Raw genomic sequence first — 20,117 nt, forward strand, 5'->3', positions numbered from 1 at the left:
ATGATTTTACATGAAATATTTACACAGCTTTACTCAGGGTTTTAGAAGCAGAAGCTGCATTCAGCTTGCATCATTCCCTTATTTATTCTTGCTCTTATTAATGGCTTTATGGTTTTAATAATGGAGTGAGACTATGGAATAATGCCTGCTCTTCTTGTCCAAAATTCACACAATAACTTCCCAGGCACCTCTGACACAGTGACAGAGCATTTCAATGTGGAACCGACTACGGATGAGTCACTATTTACCCCAGAAATGGAGAGTAATTTTCTCTCTATTCCACATGCTAAGACCGAGCACAGATAAACATGATAAGATGGAAATTGGCTTAGGGCTAATATAAAGGAAGGGTTTCCTTACTTGGAGTAACATGCACTGCAATTAACCATGGGGGAGATGAGCGTGCTTTGTCTCCGTGAATGTGAGCCGGAGCGGCTCTACCAGCTGCAACATTATCATGACAATTTAACAAGTACAGCAGGATCAGGACAAGCCCAGACTGAAAGACCACAGTAAATTTGAGCTACATGAAATCATTCATTGAAGTTACTTGCATAGAGGGCCTTTTCATATGAATTTCAATTTAGGTATGATTAAATGATATAATAGACATGCATCTACAGTTGCACCTCAATAAATTAGAATATCATAGAAAAGTAGCTTTATTTTAGTAGTTTAGTTTGAAAACTGAAATTTATACATTTCACAGATTCATAACGCGCATATTTTTCCATTTGTTTTCTGTTGTATGGTTTGTGGCTTATGAATGTCCGAAAATTGAAATATTACATCAGACCACTAAAAGGAGCTGATGCAATATATTGTGAATATTGTAATGTAATATTCTGATGTAATAGTAATGTATTATTGATGCAAAAAGGCTACAAAGTGAGGGAGAAAATCCAAGTTGCTTTAGGTCCAGCCTGAAGTTTTCCTAGTTAGTGATGATCTGAGGTGCCATTCTGGTATCAGTTCACTGCTTTTTATCAAGTCCACAGTCAGTGCAGCCATCTATCAGGACATTTTAGATCACTTCATGCTTCCCACTGCTGACGGGCATTTTGCTGATTTTGTTTTCCAGCAGGACTTGGCACCTTCCCATACTGCTAAAAGAACCACTACCTGCTAATAACTATGGTATTGCTGTGTCTGATTGGCAAGCAAACTGGCCTTACCTAGACCCCACAGATAATCTAAGACATTGCCAAGAGGAAGGTGAGACACCAGACCCAACAATGCAGACCAGTTCAGGTCATTATTTCATTATTAACAAAACCTGTCCTTCCCTAGCCCCTCAGCAGAGCCAAAGTCTAATTGTCTCCATGCCTAGCTGCATTGATGCAGTAATTCATGCAAAGGAAGCCCCAACCATGTATAGACTTGTAGTATTCTGTACAGTACATGGGCATACCTTTTAGAAGGCTGACGTTTTTGAATAAAAATTCTTCAACCCACTGACCTCCATTGTTTTTGGATGACCAGCCTGATATGTTGACAAAAACATTGCAGTCTTAATTGGACTTGGAGGAATCAATTGGCTTTTTGTGCTAACTACCAAGAGTGCATGTTCACATGCATGGGTGCGTTTTGTCTCTGTTTGTTTATTTTGCAGATTTGTTCTGTGGGGTAATTGGCAGTGGTCCTGACAGGGCAACCCTTTAACTGTGTGTCCTGACACTTAAGGAGCATCCCTGTTATCATTCTAACTATATGACTGCAGTGATTCAGCCAGAGATCCTGGTGGGGTTTTAATTTCTCGAAACACGCACTAAAACATAACGTGTCTGGGAGGGAAGCAAAAACAATTTACAGTGATTAACAACATTTATTTAATTTCCTCCTCTGGTGCTTTTCATCAAACAAGTGGTGCTGCCTCTAACTTATGTAACATCTCTGGTGGATTGACTGTGCTGAGGCCATGTAACTGGAGCAAGTCAGCAAGTGAGCCATGTCTAAAACACAGCGTCTCTTTAACACTGGAGACTGTGCGGCACAGCACACCAGGACCACCATTATACTCAATAATATGCTAACCCATTCCTGGAAGCCAAGTGAAGGTCAGATGCCTTCACAACCCACAGCAAAGATGGGAATTTGGGATGGATGATGAAAACTGTAGCAGATAATGTAAGAATGTATTTAGTTACTTAGTTAACGCTGACCACTAAAATCTTTTTGTTTAGGCAATGGAGCAAAAATGCAATAAAATGAAATGTTCTTAAAGTACGACTAGTACTTTGAAATCATCAAATGGTGCATAAAATGGCACTCTTAACTCACAACTTCCCATCACAAGTTTAACACAGCAGTTTAATTAAGAAACTATGTAAAATGTGCAGGCATTCCACAACAAATGTCTTCAAAGTCATCTGTTATTTGAATTCTATTTATATTCTGTTGTATAACTGAGCAATGACCAATTCGCCCCATGTCACGAAGTGCCTCTTGGAGAAGGACCCAAACGCAGACAAGCAGATAGGAGCAGCTTGGTGAGTAAAAAGATAAAAAAGAAACGTTACAGCAAGCGGGAGGTAGAAGATGCAGACAAAAGCATGGGAAGATATACCACCCCTGGTAAAAGTTACGGAATCACCAGTTTCAGAGAATGTTTATTTAGTTGTTTAATTTTGTCCAAAAAAAAATAGCAGATCACAGACATGACACAAAACTACAGTCATTCTTAGTGGCAACTTTCTGGCTTCAAGAAACACTAAAAGAAATCAAAAAGATAACATTGTGGTAGTAAAAGTCACTGTTTTAGCTCAAGCAGATGGACAAAATGATGGAATCACTCAATTCTGAGGAAAGAATTATGTGAGTGAGTCTGTTTGTAGGTGTAGGGGTTAGTTGTGTATCCGTACTTGTTTGCAGTGCGTATGTGCCTAGGGAAGAAACTGTCTGTCTGTCTTTCTGTCTGTCTGTCTGTCTGTCTGTCTGCTGGTATGGGATTTTGTTGACCTGTAGCCCCTCTCAGAGGGCAACAAGTCAAACAGGGGGTTGGTGAGGTGTGAGGGGTCACCTGTGATGGCCTTTGTTCTCCTGAGGCAGCAGGACATGGCGATGTTTTCCAGGCTGGGCACAGGGCAGCCGGTGATCTTTTGGGCAGTGTTTATGACCCTCTGCACCGCCTTCCTGTCCTCAGCTGTGGAGCCTGCATACCACACACCCAGATAGTATGTCAGTATGCTCTCCACTGAGGAGTGATAGAAGGTCAGCAGCAGTTTTGTGTCCAGGTTGTTCTTTCTGAGGACAGTGGAGCTGTTTTTAATCCAGCTGTAGGTGGGGAGGGGGATCTGTAATTCCAGTAGTTTGGTGGTGAGGATGTCTGGAACGATGATGGTAAATGCTGAGCTATAGTCCACGAAGAGCATCCTCACACACCTCTTCTTGTACTCCAGGTTGCTTAGCGCTGTGTGGAGTGTAAAGGCAAGGGCTTCCTCTGTAGACCAGTTCACCCTTTACGCAAACTGTTGGGGTTCGAAGGAGGAAGGGAGGCAGTCTCTGATGTGTTGGAAGATTGATCGCTTCAAGCATTTCATGATTACAGACGTCAGAGTGATGGGTCTGTAATTGTTCAGGCTGTAGATGGTGGGTTTTTTGGGGATTATGGTGGAGGCCTTTAAGCAGGTGACAGTGGCATGTGTCAAGGAGAGGTTAAAGAGTTCAGTGCGGATCCCTGCCAGTTGGTCTGCACATGCTTTAATTACCGTCCCTGGGATACCGTCTGGACCAGCAGCTTTCCTGGGGTTTACTGCTCTCAGGTTTTTCCTCACTTCATGCTCCTGGAGAAAGAGAGAGAGGTGGGGGGTTTGGGGGGGGGGTAATTAGGAGTGGCTGCAGAGGGGTGGTCGTGGTCTCAAAACGGTCAAAAAAGCTGTTCAGTTCCTCTGCCAGCATGTTGCCGCTATAGGAGGATGTGGGAGGGGGGTCGGCTTTGTAGTTTGTTAGGGTCTGGGTGCTCCTCCGCATCTTATGCGTGTTGCTGTCCATTAGGTATCCTTCTATTTTCCTTTTGTAGGAGTTTTTGGCTTGTTTGATGCCCCTCCTCAGGTCAGCTCTGGTGGTGCTGTAAAGGGCTTTGTTCCCCATCCTGAAGGTCAAGTTTCGAGCTCTGATCAGGGTCTGAACTTAATTTGTCATCCAGGGCTTCCTGCTTGGAAAGACTCGGATGTGTCTGTCCTCGGTGACATTATCCACACAGCACCTGATGTAGAAGAGGACAGACTCGGTGTTTGTATCCAGGTCCTGTTCTTCAAAAATACTCCACTCTGTGCATGCAAAACCTGCAGCTGGGCTAGAGCATTTTCAGGCCAGCCTTTGATGGTCCTTGAGGCTGGCCTTGTTTGCCTTCTGAGGCTGGGAAGAAGAACAGAGAGAGTTGAGGGGGAGGTGGTTGACCTGTATGCATGTTTTGTGTTAGAGTGAACACAATCCAGTGTGTTTTCTCCCCTGGTTGCACATTTGAAGTGCTGGTAGAATTTAGGGAGAACAGTCATGAGTTGTGCTTTATTAAAGTCTCCTGCGTTGATGTGCACACTGCCCGGATGAGACCATGAGCTAGAGCTGGCCGAGTGCTGTGCTAACGTTAGGACCGGGAGGTATGTAAACAGCGGTCACAATGGCTAAGGCTAGCTTCTGTGGCAGGTAGAAGGGGTCGGCACTGGACAGTCATGGCCTCTAGGTCCAGTGAGCAGTAGGTGTCTATTACTCTGCTGTCCGAGCACCAGTCCTATTCATAGACACAGAGTCCCCCTCCTATGCACTTACCAGAGGCTTCAGTTTGGTTGTGGCAGTGAATAGTGCTGCCTGCTAGCTCAACTGTAGCATCAGGGATGTGCGGGCCCAGCCAAGATTTGCTAACAAACAGCAGACAACACTCCCAGACAAAGCGGTTGTAGACGATCTGAGACTGTAGCTAACCTATCTTGTTTGCAAGATATCTAGCGTTTGTAAGGAAGATGGATGGTAGTGGAGGTCTGTGTGGTCAGTTTCTGAGCTAGCAGCCATGCTCGGCATCCACACTTCTATTTTCTCTCCCTACGGCATCTCCCTTGCCTGCCAGGCCCGATAACAATTCACGGGGCGCCGGCGATATCACTATCTCTGGTGGGATATTGTTTCCATAAGAAGGTGCTTGTAATGTCCGTTTTGCCTAAATTCTAATGTTTATCAGGTCTTGGTGGCTGTATGTTGGGTTGCTGCAACATGGTTGTGTCATGAGAAGAATAAATACAAAAAGGTGCATAAGTAAGCTGGGAGCCTCTAGCCGGTGACACTGTGCGCGACGCCATGTTCAGAGGTAAGACCCAAAACAAAACTCAAACACCTTTAAATCATGACACCTCATCATCATTTTGTACTTTTGGTTGATTTGTACCCAACTTTCCAGCTTCCTCTAATCAAATGCCAATGTGCCCCTGGGCTAGGCACTTAACCCCAAGTTGCCTACCGATCTGTATATCGGTACATAAATGTGTTGGGACCCACAGCCATGGATTAAAACATCAAGATGCGGTACAGACTTTTCTGGATCTTTCAATAAATTGCAATAAATTGCAATAACCAACTTCCAGGAACTTAGGAAGGGGGGGGGGGGTTTATAACAGCGGACTTCCCATGATGACACTGCCTGTATAAACCCCCCACCTTTCCAATGAATCGATCTCTTCACCCTGGGGCCTGGACAGAGAGTCTCTTTGCTGGCAAGCAGACATAACTCTTCAAACTGGATTCAAGGGTGTCATAAGATCACGCGATCATATGCCCTAAGTTAAGTACGAATGAATTGCTGTTTGTGTACCTGGTATTCATTCATGAATGGGGTGATTAAAGTACAAGAGTTGCTTGACTTTTTTCTCTGAGATCTACAGAAAGCAGACTGTTTGCAGAGAATTCCCTGCAGAGACGCTGTCTCTACAACGCCTAGTGGAGCAGTTTCCTGGTCTGGAAGGAGGACAACAGAGAGCGCATCACCATGGTAACGTGCAGTTTTGGTCGGCCCGACAGAACGTGCTGCCCCCACCCAGCTCGGGAGGTTAGCTGTAGCTAACCCTTTGTTCACAGCGCTTTCTTCAAACTTCGTCGTTGCCCGGACAACTCCTCCTCAGCACGGTTCGTACGAGGTTAGGGTTTGGGCAGAGAGTAGTGATTTAGGATGAAATGATCTAAACGTTTTTCATTTTATGAAGTTTGGTTTTGTTTGTGAAACTCTGCTATCTTGGTGCTAGCAGGCTATCTGCAGCACATGTGTTCAGTTTTGTGTTCTGTGTGTTTTGAAAATTAAGAAAAACTTTATTTAAAGGGTGATTTTAAACACAGAAGATTGATCATAACGCGCCGTCCGCGCTTATGCATTTTAACCCTTTAATTAACGGTATTTTAAAGGTGTGTGTTTGATTCTGGTGCTAAGCTATCAGCTTCTTTGTTAGCTTTAACTGCTAACAAGCTAAGAACATGTGCTTGCTGCTAAATAATATTTACCCAGAAAGATTGTTAGTTTTCAATCCAGTAAATAATATTTCCCTAAACATTATTTTGCTAGACTTGATAACTAAGTAACGCAATTAAGCCCCATTTCTCCAGAAAGATTTGGCTCTTTTCCAAAATATTTCCTTGAATATTTGACCAATTCCTTAATATTTCTTTAAATATTATTTTAATAAATAAAGGCAGCTAATGAGACACCGTTGAGAATTAGTCATCCAGAAGGTTGGTTTTATTCAGCAGATCATTCTTTAAACATTATTTAATGAAAATAATATTTCATCTGATCTTGCATTGTGAACGGTTGTCTAAAAGTGTACTGATTATTGCTTAAGTGGTGTCCTAGCGGTTAGAACAGCAGGTTTGTGTTCCAGAGGGGACACAAGGGGCCAGGTTCGTATCACACAGATTACCACTTTGGGGCCCTGAGCAAGACCCTTAGCCCCAGAATGCCCCCTGGGTGCTGCACAATGGCAGCCCACTGCTCCCTGTAAGGGATGGGTTAAATGCAGAGGACAAATTTCGTTGTAATGTACATGTGCAATGACCAATAAAGATGATTATTAAGTTGGTTCCAAGACTAACTTAACTTCTCTTCAAGATAATCCTTGGTTCTCAAACATAAATATTGCATTGTAATGTTGCATCACTCTTTTGGTCATGGTTTCAACTATCTTTAATCAACTTGTTTATATTGTACATTAGTCTTCCCCATTCTTTAACTCTGCTTGGTAGTTTAGTTGGATTGTTTTAGCATAGTAAAGAGTTTGTTGATTGAAATATGTTTGACTTTGAGTCGACTTATTTTTGTTAATAAATTCTTGTATTTTAAGAAATTGTGTGAATTAATTCCATGTGTGTGCAGAGTTTTGCTGTTCAATAATGTCAGAGCTTAGCTCACCCTTTTCTATTTTGTCCTAATACCATCGCCTTACTGGGCTGGTATTCACAGGACAACCCTTAACAGACCGAAATATTATTTGATAAAATATTATTAAAAGTATTAATATTAAATATTAAATAATATATTCAGATTCATAGTCACAACAAATATGTGCTCATTTGTGAGTGTGACTGGATCAATGAGGCTCTAGTGTGAAGCACTTTGAGTGGTCAGTAGGACTAGAAAAGTTTTTTCTAAATTTGGTCCTTTAAATTTGCACGGGGAGCTAGCTAGCTAGCCACCTAATACAGTAATACTGGTACTATGTATAGCTGAGCCCACTTTTGTGTCTCTGGTGATCCATTTGTTGATATGGATGTATATTTTATTTATTTGTAAAGTTTTGTTCCAACCAGCAAAGCTGTAGCTATGCTATGGCTGCTCTCTGGGGATGTAGCAGATGGCTCACAGTGACTACCGTTCTCTCTGGTGAAATTAGTCGTCTGAACAGAAATATGGGTTGACAGCTTAGTCAACATCCAGCTTTACTGTCAGGTAAAAAAGAAACATAAAAGCTGCAAAAAGCAGGTTTTTAAACTCCTGAAATCCTCAATAATAGTTAAATATATAGTGATAGATGAGTAAGTCACTTACAAAACTTGTTAAGCTGTCTTTAGTTGTCCAGCCTCTCTGTGTCCTGGGTAAAAGTGTGTCATAGCGAGGAGAAATGGTGTGCCTCCTGTAGCAGTGTGTGTACACAAGCTTTGTAATTTAGTTCTTGTAAATTTATAATTTGGTTACAACTGCTCTCAGGGTGTGCTGGAATGCTGCCAGCTCACTGCTTTGTGTGTGTGTGTGTGTGTGTGTGTGTGTGTGTGTGTGTGTGTGTGTGTGTGTGTGTGTGTGTGTGTGTGTGTGTGTAGGTGTGTGTGTGCAAACACATTGCCTCTACTTCCACTGCTCTGAGCCCACTCTTCCTAATCCTCCCCTTGCTTGTCACAATGACACACCACAACCTTCGAGCCCAAGGTTTCAGCTCACTAGTCTCCTCTGCTTGCAACATGACAGTATTATATCAGTCCTTTCAGCAACTCAGCGACCTGCCCTGTTTCCAGTGTGACAGCAAGGTTCATGCAACCCTCCAAAAAATAAAATCTGTATCTGCAGCCTCTGCAGGGATATGATTGTGGCTCTCTCTTGAGTGTGTGCACAGAGCTGTGGTAGTGAACTAACAGAGATGGATGGAGAATGGCTCGTAGTGCTTGGCATAGGTAATCAGCTGGAATGCTGGCACATGCAGAACAACACCTGCTGCTGAAAGGAATAGCCCAAGCTAATTGCAAGAGAGTGATGAGGGTCTATAGCTGCTGCAAACTCCGCAGACAGCTCAGCCTAATGCAATTAGCCGCAATGTTCTCCTGCAGCAATATTGCATTATGGTTTTTTACATTTAATTTAGCCGGTGCAAAATGAAACGGTATCAGAGAAAAGAGATAATGAGAGCAAACTGATAGTGAAATCTGCCCGGTGTTGGGAGGCTAATAATGAGACAATGAAACACAGTAGCTGACAACATGGTGTGCTCTAGTTTAACATCTTAATAGTGTCATTAGAAAGATGCTTCTTTGTGTTTTTGCTCCCAACCAGGAAGACTGCAGCAGATTCTTGTATTTTCTGTCCTATTCTAAAATACATTAGAAAATGGTCCAAAACTTATTTTATTTTCTGTTTTTATGAGCATTTTCTTTTATTTCCTTCTCTAAGAATACTTGCTCCATGCAAGCCTAAAAAACACATTTCCAACCATCCAGTGTCTTCTGCTTGTCCATGATTGTGGGGGTAACAGGTCTAGGGGGGAAACTCAGACTCCCCTTCTCCAACAATATTCTCATCTTATTCTGGGGGATTTCAAGGTGTTCCCAGGTCAGAAGGGATATGTAGTCCCTTCAACAAGTTAACTTGAAAACCTCCAAAGGGAGGCATACAGAAGGCGTCTTGATCAGATGCCCGAACCACCTAAACTGAATCTTTTGATGCAAAAGAATGGCGGCTCTATTTTGAGATCCCCTTTAAGGCTGATACCAGCAACCCTGTGGAGGAAGCCCATTTCAGCCACTTGTATCACGTTTGTTTTGGGTCCTGATTCATATTTCATGACCATAGGTTAGAGTTTTAATGTGGACAGAACACTGAAACAAAAGTTTGCTTTTTGGCTCTTCTTTATTCTTCACAACAGATGGCTGTGTGGTGCCAAAACATCGCTACAGGGGCAGCTGCAGAGAAAGACATGAAGCAATGGTTGAGGGAAGAACATCAGAGGAAGACTTCTGGTGAGCTAGAGTGGCATTCGACTCCAGAGGAGTAAGCCGTTTTGTCTGTTTCTTGAAATATGAGAAATGTTTTAAAAACTAAACTTCAACTCTTTGTCTGCTATGGTTGTATAACGAGTAAGACTCCAGACGAGCCCCAGTTTGTCTGTCAATCTCCTGCTTCATCCTACTTACCCTTAAACTAGACACCAAGATACTTAAAATACTTGAAAAAGAAAGGAAAAGAAGACAGTTAAAATCCTTCACCTGAGGCAGACACTGACTCTGAGGGACCAATCCGCCTTTCTTTTGTTTGAGACCCATGACTTCAGATGTAAAGGATATGATTCTTATTCTGGCCTCTTCACAAGCAGCCCTGAACCACTCTTGTGCAAGCTAAAGTTAATATTTTGAACTTGTCAACAGAACTACATTATTTGCAAAAAGCAAAGATGAGACCCTGAGGTTCCCAAGCCAGACCCCCTCCTCTTCGGTATACTATGAGATCCTGTCCATGAAAACCACAGGCAGGAAGGTGATAAGGGGCACCCCAAGCCGAATCCAACCCACAGCGGGAACAAGCTTAAATGTGTGCCAAGACAACGGGTACAGCTCTTGTCTTCAGTATACAAAGACTGGGTAGCTCTTATTATTTAAACAAGGTACCCCATACATCACCCCTTTAAAATACATGACTCATTAGCCTTTTCCAGATCACAAATCAACTACGGACCTGACAACAACGCTACCATGAAGCCCTTTGAAGTGCTATGTAGGTGTTGTCAACACATAATTTTGTCTGGTGAAGTAAATGTAAACTATTATTAAGGGGCTCAGTATTTTATTGTGTGTTTTAGTTGGAAGCTCTGTACTGCTTTCCATGTTTGAGACTCTTATTTTAAAGTAGGAAAGGAAATAGTTCTTAAGTTTCCTTGTTGTGTTGAATTATGGGTACTTGGTAGAGGAAAGAAAATGGTGACAGACAAAATACAAATGCGACTGGTAAAATTACTAATTACTAAAATTAACCTTTGTATGTTATCGGTGCTAACCTGAAGTCAAGGCTGAATTTGAACCTCTTTTGTTCAAAATAGAAAATACATTTAATAGCAAAACCTTAATTGGATAATTTCACATATGACAGATATTCTTTAAAACACAGTTTGATATTTATTGAACCTTTATTCTATTAGTGAAAACACAAAATTTAAAATGCCTTTATGGTATTATGGTCACCCTAAAATTATATTGGGATAGAAGCTGCAATACATGAACCAATCAAACTTGGACAATTATTACAGATTCTTTGAAACACCATTTATGATTTGGAAAACCTTTAGTCTATTTCTGAAAACACACACACTCACAAATGGTTTCTTAGGTCCAGAAATGTTGTTAAAATCTTGTCTTGTGTCATTCTCATGAACCCAATATTCCTTATTACCTTATCCAGTCGCCTAGGTGAATAATCAACTAATAGTATTTGCACAATAAATGCTAATGTTTGTTAATAGAGTAGGATTTTTACTTGTTCTTTGAGCCTGTATTATAGTTCTCATTGAAGAGAATTGTGTTGTTTGCTGCTTGGTGGTTGAGGACGTGATAGCGGGGCCTTGACCCTATTAGAGAGCCTCGTCTAGGCTTCATGTGTCTTGCTCAGCTAAAGCAGCACAGCGAGACAAGCTGCTGCAGTGTAACTTTGCCCCTCTCCCATGCTTTGATTCATTATTCAGCACCCGAGAAGTCATCCTGCATTCCCACAGCAGCACAGAGAAACACGCAAACACTCAGCCGCACAGAGAGCAAATCCAAAAGCACCAATCTGAAAAAAAGAAAAGAAAATGACAAAAAATTAAAAACACAAACATACTGACATTTGAGCTTCTGCTGTTCATCTAAGGCATCAGAAAAATAAACACGAGACACGATAAGAAGGGTGCACACACACACACACACACACACACACACACACACACATGCACACACAAACAAAAACACTGCCCCCTTCTGCCAGCCCTGCTGGCCTACATGCTGGATGGAAATGTTTTTTCCTAATGACTCTGTAATGACAGCGACTTATGTCCTTACCATAGTTGATTTGTTTCCTGGGTTTTAAGAGTAGATTATTTCCATGGTACAGACTTAGCGTAAGCTGTTCAGAAACCACAAGCACTGCACTTCAGTCCCGGTTTGGGATTTTAGCCAGGTCTAATCAGATTAAAGCACTGTTACTCCCCCTCCTCTTCACCCCTCCACCCTTCTTTTTCTTTTTTTCATACAGCATGCCACACTGCCCTCCGTCCTGCTGCATGAGCCAGAAGTAGGGAGCCAAAAACAAATTGCTTTTAGTAGAAGCTGACAAGTATTTGTGTAGAAAAAAAATAAAAGGTTGTTTGGAGCAGATTAATTCTCCTTCACAGCAGAGGGTGGCTGCAAGGCTGCTGTACGCTGTTGCACGTTAGAGACGGGGAAAATATTCTCAGTTAATGTTGCAGATTAGTGAATAAACTACCTATAACCATTTTAGTGGCAGGTCGATGCGGGTGACTTTGACAGACTCAGGTTTGAATGATTCTCAGCCTTCAGAAGAACAACCGTGTAAAACAAACCAACTGGATTCAAAATCTCCTCCAACCCACTTTTAGAGCAAAGACCGTCCAAAGAAATATCCGGGCTGAATGTTCTCATCCAATCTCATTTCATTCTCCTGCTCTGCAAACCCTGTTGAGCAAATATAATTTCAGACACATTCAGTTCTCATTAGTTTCACAGTCGTATAACAAATAGAAGAGAAATATCTTTCGAATTATATTTCTAGTACATAGTAACACCTCTCGCCTATGGGTTTTTGTTTTTACGTTCATCCTTGTGGTTGATGGGACAGAAGTCTCGACTTCTGACCTGTGAAGGGTTCTTTGTGGCCTGACCTGGATCCTTCAGCACGAATTAAACAAACAATGAAAAGCACCGTGCTGAATGATGGCTCCACGCGCCTTTGTGCCTCAGTTACAAAACCACTTCTGAAAGGGCTGCCTGGATGACACACATGTCTGTAGAAATCGATCACATTTACTCAAGCCCCTGGGCCTTCCAAAAAGCTGGATTTAGAGCAAAAATAAATAAAGAAAATGCTGAAAAAAGAAGAAAGAGAATGAAGTGGAATCCCTTTTGCATTTGAAAACAGAATGGAACAAAAATGAATACGGGTGGGGTGCGTAGAAACACATCGGTTCAGGACTGCTTTGCAGACCCCGGTGTGCACTCATGCGGCAAATTTCATCAGCAGTAGCTGTATTGATTTTTAAACCTTGGAAATATAAGACCAGGGAAGTCGGCCGCAGAGATATCCATGGATGTTTGGGTTAGTTATCTGCGCCTCTCCCTTGTCTCTGCCTTCTTCCAGGGAGCGTGAGCAAGTCGCTGCTCTCTGAATTGCTTGACAATGCTTGGATAACCCAGGGCTGAGCTTCATAGACAAGATACCAGACTGAAAAGACAGACTATGAATCCGACACTAGAAAGAATCAATACCCCTTCTGCGTGTACAGTGAACAGAAACCCAGCTAAGCTCCTGCTAACTTCACTGTTAAATCTTATAGTTTACCTCAAAGGTTTGGATTTTAAAGTCATGTTTTATGATGTTATTGGCAGTAATTGTGCCGGATTTTTAATAGAAGGATCCTATTTTGGTATGAGTGTAGAAAAATCAAGTGAAAGGCTAACAAATGAAAGTATTTACATCCGTCAGATTGCAAGACTTGGAAAAACACATTTATGTACCATCTTCAATGCCATTGAACAACTGACAGCCTCATGCAAAATCCAAAGGTTTACTCCTTGGTAGACATAGAGTGGATGGACATGTTGCAGCTGATTAGGTTAAATGACAGAGCCGATAACTTGCTATCACTGGATTGGACAACCATTAGCCAAAAAAAAAAACACCCCCCACCATTAGACCACCACCAGCCTGAATAGCTGATACTTGGCAGGATGGATCAATTCTTTCATGTTCTTTAAGCCAAATTGGGACCAGAAAATTGCCGCTACAATCAAGATTCATCACACTAGGCAAGAATTTTCTAATCCTATACTGTCATATTTTAGGGGGCCTGTATAAATTATAGTTTTAGCTTCCTTTTCTTAGCTGGTAGGATTTGCCCAATGTGGACTTTTGCTGCTGCTGTAGGTGCTGTGTTCGATGTTAGACGTATTGTGTTTTCAGAGATGGTTTTCCCCATGCCTTTATTGTAAAGAGTGGTAATTTGGGTTCATGTTCCCTTTGCATCATTTTAAATAGTTCTGGCCATTCTCCTCTAACAACAAAGCCACACAACTGCAGCTCACTGGATGTTTTGTCAAATTCAGAGAGATGGTAGTGGATGAAAATCCCAATATGTCAACAATTTCTGAAACACTTAGACCACCAACAATCATCCAACTTTAAAAGTCACTTAAATCCCCTTTTCATCCAATTCTGATCCACAGCTGAACTTGACTGTGTATATACAACTATACAACAAAAACAAATAAAAGAAAATGTATGTGTAGCCCAATGTAAGAAGACTCTCAAGTGCAGAAGGAGGGGCTCAGCCAGTGGAGCATTCATGCAAGAACCACCACTGGCATTGCTAGATGGTTAATACTCACTTATATAGTGATGCATCTCAAGAATATGGAAACGTGAGTTGTTTTGAACAGCTAAAATAAGTCTGACCACTGCTCTCACAATTTGTTGACTTTTCTACAGACTCATCAAAATTTGATATTATAAGACTACAGCTAAGGAACCATTAACTGTAATAACATCACAGAACATAATAAAAAACCTAACTATCCTTTTAAACCTTTTCTTTTCAAATCTGATTAGTTTATAAGTAACAAAGACTGGACACGCCTCAATAACTAATGATGAGTGACTTCTAGATCTCCTGTACTTAAAATCCAACTGCATTTCTGGCTATTAGCATGTCCTGGTGTTCAAAAACCTTAAATCCTATTTCTGTGACAGGCCCATCACCCGCTAAAGTCACAAAACTATTAAATTTGTAGAGGGGGACAGGTGTGGCAGCTGAGTCTGTCCCCACGGTTTGGATTGCTTTGTAGCTGTTTTGGGATGCATTCTAGTCGTCTGTGAGGCTCAGCGGTGAAGATGTTGAGAGTTGGTGTTAGACAGTTCTGTTCGTTATGATAGCAATGATGACAGCATTTGAGTCACTGTTTGGAGCTAGATTAGGAGATAGAAAGCAGTTCAGGTCCCCTTCTGTTGGGAATGCAGCTTTCCTTTAAACATTAAATAAATTAACAACCTCAAGGCATGTGAACCTTTTGGTTCACTTGGGGTCAAGGTTGGGCGAAAGCAGTGTCCAGTTATATTGTTTTGACTTCCATATACGAACTCATCCATCTGCAGAGCTCTGACCTTGCTTTCCATCACTAACGCACTGGGAGTACCGAGTCAAGAAACAATATGAGTGATGGTGCCCTTGCAAACACGCCGAAGTGATTTCCTATTAGACCTCTACGTGTCGAGGTTATCTGTATGACAAAGCAACTTTCTCCTCTTTGCATTTTCATGAGTCAACTGGCAAGAGGTGGATGAAAGAGAAGTGTAGCGGTTGGTGACCTCGAGGTCAGAGGGTAGAGGGCTCCAGCTGGTCACACTGCCTCCTCACTGACTGATTCTCCATCCACCCCATTGTGTTCGGCGTGTGCCTATTGTTCTGCGGCTGCATTAAAATGCATAAATTCCTGTCAGCCATTTCACTGCTAGTTGACCTTATTAGCTAAGGTGAATGTATAAAACATGAAGTTTTAGGATCATTAACTGTATCAGATTCGCTTAAAGAGAAGATGCTTGACAGGGAAAATAGCTGCTATATATCTGGGGCAACATTCGGCATTTACAGTGAAATCATTAAAACATACAGATCCTCGGTGATGATGGGGAGAAACATCTAGACGTCACCATCCAATGAATGTGTATAATATTTGTTGTGCACTGTGGAATCATCCCATTGTATGCGCTTGTCACCCTGCCCCCCACTCTCCTCTCCTTATTTTTTCTTCCCTGCATGCTTCTCCCAGAGCGTACACAGACCATCTGCAGTGAGAGAGAGGAGGAGAGGCTTAGCAAGGTGAGAGGGGAGGCGAGAAGAGGTGGTGATACTTGGTAATTGGGGTGCACCCCTGTCACAGTTGACCTGGAGGATGCTGAGGATAAAATGTAGTCCATTTTCTCTTTGCTGTCCTGGGACTGACAGCTTGCTGAGTCGTGGTTCTGGTGGACCTAACTGAGGGCTGTCACCCTCTGCTCGCACCCTTACAGCACAAAACAACCAGTTCCTGCAAGGGTTATCTCTGCAAAAACATTGCTCCATGTCCATGATGGACTTCTGCCTAAAGGCTGGATATGAATTAGACATAAAGTGCCTTGCAAACCACTCTTAAACATGTTCATATTTTGTCAACCACAAAATCCACAAAAATTTAGTTTATTGAGATTTGTAGCAATAAATGCAGCACGTAATTGTGAATGTGAGTAAAAAGATACATAGTTTTAAATTTTTATACAATGTTTATACAAATAAAAATCTACAAAGTGTGGTCTGCATATGTATTTAGCCCCCATTTAGCCTGATACCCCTGAATAAAACCATTTCAGATGTGTTATCTTAAAGAGGGTGTGGAGGATTTAATGCTTCTCCACAAAAAACATGGCCCTCATCATTAGAAGAACATCTTCCTAAAAAACCGAGGCTGATGTTGCGGGGGATAAAGAGTGTATATATTTAGATCCCTGAGTTGCTGCCCCTTTGTGTTCTTCCTGATTTGTTCTAATGTGGAAGAATAATCCAGCAAAACCTGATTATGCATGTATTATATTACTTAAAATTGCAATATTCTTAATGCCACATTTGCAGCCGAAATGCAGTGGAAGCAGCTTACGAATCTTAACCTCCGAAAGTGTTTTCTCTGTGAGCAAAAACGAACCGTGTAAATAATGTTTTCAGAAAAGAGATTGCTCCACCGATGAGGACTGTATTTGTGAGACAGGACAAAGAAAAGGCTCACCAAGCAGCTGCTATACTTCTCCATATTTGTGTGTTATTGATTGTACACTCTGACCCAAATAGTTGCTCTAAAATGATTTTTTTTAACTTACGTTACTGTACTGAATCAATATAGTAACACTTTGCCACTTTCAGTGTGTTTCTGTGCAAGCCGATTTGTGTGTTTCATTAAAAACTCTCCAGTGGATTACAACAAAAATGAGAACACAGACAGGGGAGGGAGGAACAATTCAGCTGAGTTTCTACCTCAAAGCCTTACACCAAAAAAGTGATACAGACTGGACTAAAGAAAGCCAGATCCATAACCAGATATAGATGCAGATATACAGGGGTTGGACAATGAAACTGAAACACCTGTCATTTTAGTGTGGGAAGTTTCATGGCTAAATTGGACCAGCCTGGTAGCCAGTCTTCACTGATTGCACATTGCACCAGTAAGAGCAGAGTGTGAAGGTTCAATTAGCAGGGTAAGAGCACAGTTTTGCTCAAAATATTGAAATGCACACAACATTATGGGTGACATACCAGAGTTCAAAAGAGGACAAATTGTTGGTGCACGTCTTGCTGGTGCATCTGTGACCAAGACAGCAAGTCTTTGTGATGTATCAAGAGCCACGGTATCCAGGGTAATGTCAGCATACCACCAAGAAGGACGAACCACATCCAACAGGATTAACTGTGGACGCAAGAGGAAGCTGTCTGAAAGGGATGTCCAGGTGCTAACCCAGATTGTATCCAAAAGACATAAAACCACGGCTGCCCAAATCACGGCAGAATTAAATGTGCACCTCATCTCTCCTGTTTCCACCAGAACTGTCCGTCAGGAGCTCCACAGGGTCAAACCTTTGGTCACTCATGCCAATGCCAAAACGTCGGTTTCAATGGTGCAAGGAGCGCAAATCTTGGGCTGTGGACAATGTGAAACATGTATTGTTCTCTGATGAGTCCACCTTTACTGTTTTCCCCACATCCGGGAGAGTTACGGTGTGGAGAAGCCCCAAAGAAGCGTACCACCCAGACTGTTGCATGCCCAGAGTGAAGCATGGGGGTGGATCAGTGATGGTTTGGGCTGCCATATCATGGCATTCCCTTGGCCCAATACTTGTGCTAGATGGGCGCGTCACTGCCAAGGACTACTGAACCATTCTTGAGGACCATGTGCATCCAATGGTTCAAACATTGTATCCTGAAGGCGGTGCCGTGTATCAGGATGACAATGCACCAATACACACAACAAGACTGGTGAAAGATTGGTTTGATGAACATGAAAGTGAAGTTGAACATCTCCCATGGCCTGCACAGTCACCAGATCTAAATATTATTGAGCCACTTTGGGGTGTTTTGGAGGAGCGAGTCAGGAAACGTTTTCCTCTACCAGTATCACGTAGTGACCTGGCCACTATCCTGCAAGAAGAATGACTTAAAATCCCTCTGACCACTGTGCAGGACTTGTATATGTCATTCCCAAGACGAATTGACGCTGTATTGGCCGCAAAAGGAGGCCCTACACCATACTAATAAATTATTGTGGTCTAAAACCAGGTGTTTCAGTTTCATTGTCCAACCCCTGTAAGTCTTGGTAAAAGTGTCTAAAAAGCTTAGAAATAATTAGATCTGATATTGCTGCGGCATAATCCCACACTTAAACATGCATAATATATCCAGCTGTTTATTTAAATACATTTATTCAGAGAATAATGTTTTTTAACTGTTGGTACAAATGCTGCTATATTGACAATTTTTATTTCCATTCTGGGGTTAGTGTAATCTAGCTAATCCATCTGTTTCCAACAGTTTTGCATGGGACTGCATGGAACATGTATAAGCATTTTTTGATTTTGATACTTTTTAAATTTATCTCAGTTTCCGGGAGCTTATAATTAGTAATCCTTGGGTTTTTGTTTTCTTTGGTGTAAATTTGACATCAAATAAATTTTGTTCTCCAGGCTGGACGAGGACTTGTATTTATCAGTGCATCTTGGAGTCAAAAAGTCTCCATAACAACCATTAGACTGAGTTTGGGAGTGATGTCAGGGAAACGTCCGTTCCTCTCCTACATTACAATCTTAAACATATAAAGTTTGCTGAACTCTTCTGGGACTTTATTCAGAACCAAGATTGAGGTTTTTGTCATTTAACACTTGAGGTGGGTGGAGATAAATATATAGAAAAGCACTTTGTGCCAAAATGTAAGAATGATGGAGAATCTGTCATCCCACTGGACTGTTTCTCTTCCTAAAGCTGCGGGAAAGGTTTTTATTTATATAGCATCTTTCACAGATAAAAAAAAGTGCTGCACGCAAGAACAGGGCAAAAAATTAAAACATGATTAAAAACACAAATTATATATTACAGATAAGTGAAAACTAATAAAATATAGCATTCAAGACGATCCCAATTAAAAAACAAACAAACATTGGAACAACTTTTCAGCTGCTTTTTAAGTTTAAGACTCTCAGGACAGTTTTCTATCAGCTCCTTGGGGCAATGTTGGTTTGAGGACCCGAGGGGTCAAGTATGTTGCTTTATCTGTTCAGTATGAGAGAAAAGAAATTGACATTTTAGAATTAATTGTAAAATGAAAAGTTAGGAGTATTGCTGCAGAGTTTTGGATCAAACAAAGGTGATCCAGCGCTTTTCTCTCTATGTGTGTGAAAAGTGTGTTACTGTAACCTAGGAGAGATTAAATGAAAGCCTAAACAACCATTTCAAGTTCACATTTTGACCTCTACTACCTTAGTTTGGAAACATTTCTCAACTATAAAAACAGTTCAAGATCATTTGTTTTCAGGTGACCTTAAAGAGGCACTAGTGGACTCTGCCAGTAAACTGAAAATGGGTCGTCATTTGGTCTTTAAGCTGATAATGTTCCAAATCATATGTTGCTAAAACAATACAGAAATGGTTCTACAGGCACAAAACTAACCTTATTCATGACAATCACAGTGCCCAGACTTAAATCATGCAAAAAACCAGTGGGGTGACTTTAGGAGAAGAAAGCATCAGGGAGAAGCCAAGACTCTGGATAATCTAGATATATATTTACCTCTTGGTATGCCCCAACCTTTGAAATGTGACTGGAAAATACTAAGGGCTGGCCTACTGGAAATAGCGGGTTTGTACAAAGTATTGGCAGCAGGGGTGCCAATAACTGTAATTTTGAAATTTCTTAATATGAGATGTTTAAAATAGAATAGAAATATTCTTTGCAGACCCACAGTTGGGAAATTCAGGTGTACCAGCTGCAAGGTCAAAGGCATATAGAAGCCTGTACATTCACACAAAGGTAAAAACAAAATAAAAACAAAAATAAATAAAAGACTGTACAGTAGGGGTAATTGAATACTAGGCAGTTATTAAAAATGGCAT

This window comes from Girardinichthys multiradiatus, chromosome 21, assembly GCF_021462225.1.
Source record: "Girardinichthys multiradiatus isolate DD_20200921_A chromosome 21, DD_fGirMul_XY1, whole genome shotgun sequence".
Classification (NCBI taxonomy): Eukaryota; Metazoa; Chordata; class Actinopteri; order Cyprinodontiformes; family Goodeidae; genus Girardinichthys; species Girardinichthys multiradiatus.